General features: G+C 39.5%; 1 protein-coding gene across 5 annotated transcripts in view; it reads right to left on the bottom strand.

Moving 5' to 3' along the window:
- MOB3B (MOB kinase activator 3B) overlaps window positions 1-1166 on the bottom strand; it is a 78374-nt gene that overhangs the window by 44542 nt on the left and 32666 nt on the right. The window lies entirely within an intron of this gene.

The following is a 1166-nucleotide window of genomic DNA, read 5'->3' on the forward strand; positions in this document are numbered from 1 at the left end:
TTTTTTGAGCACCAGAAGAAAGTAACACATACCCAGGCAAGGAGAACTGTAGTGTGTTAGACTCCATCTCCACACAGTAGAATGTAAGCAACATGGAAAATCCTCTCCCAGGTAGCTGGAAGATTAGTATCTGCTCAATTTACCAGCACCCTAAATAAAACCAGTTGCCCTTTCCTTTCGCTGATGACACATACCACCCTGCAGAGATACTTCAATCATGAGTTTATAAGCAGTCATTCTTCCTCTATCAGCAAAACATGAGATGTGCAGGGATGGACCCCAGGGAGGCCACTGTCACACCTGACATGGCCCTTGAAGTAGTATTCCTGCACAGTCTGGAAATAATAAAGTATGAAGGTTGGGAAAGCCAGCCTCCTAGTAGTCAAATTAAGAGTCATTAGCAGGAAATGAGGGTGCTTTAAGAGACAGCCTTGCCCTACAGTTTGTTGCAAAGACCAGCTTTCAGATGCTCTGTGGTAGCAAGCTGTTTATTTAAAAGCCTTTTGAAGGACGGGTGGTTACTGCTGCTCAGACTGAGCTGGTGACTGGTACACTTTGAGATGGCATGGAGCCCACATCCCAGTTTTCAGTAAAGATGTCAGACAGGAGTTTCACAGCTCAGGTCATTACTTCTTTTCAGTCTAATACACCTGGCATTCTAACATGGCTACTTCCTCACCTGTAAATATTCAACATGACACAATAGTTTTTAAATAAAACAACTAGCTGCATAACAATTAAAACACATCTTGAAAAGATAACAATATTCACTGCTGCTAAACTTTCACTGCAGAAAAACGATTAACACAGAGAAGAAGCAACAAAAACATTCACCAAACAACTCATTGTCTCAAGTCTTCTATGTACCAAGAGTCAAATGGTGAAATCGCTCATAAAAGCATACATACATCATGGTCAAACGCAACTCAACAGCTAATAACATAAGATTACTATGCAGTCAGATAAACTGTGCTTTAGTACACCAAGAGGAATGAAAATAAATGAGAACTACCTATGAATTCCCTGCATTGAGAATCCTATTGTCAGCATCTTATAGTAAAAGATAAGGCCACCTCTATTATTTATCTGCAAATTTACTTGATAAAAAAACATATTTACAAATCTGGACTGTATATGTCAAACTCATTCTGTAATGCCTGCTATTT

The sequence above is a fragment of the Meleagris gallopavo genome, chromosome Z, assembly GCF_000146605.3.
Source record: "Meleagris gallopavo isolate NT-WF06-2002-E0010 breed Aviagen turkey brand Nicholas breeding stock chromosome Z, Turkey_5.1, whole genome shotgun sequence".
In the NCBI taxonomy this organism is placed as follows: Eukaryota; Metazoa; Chordata; class Aves; order Galliformes; family Phasianidae; genus Meleagris; species Meleagris gallopavo.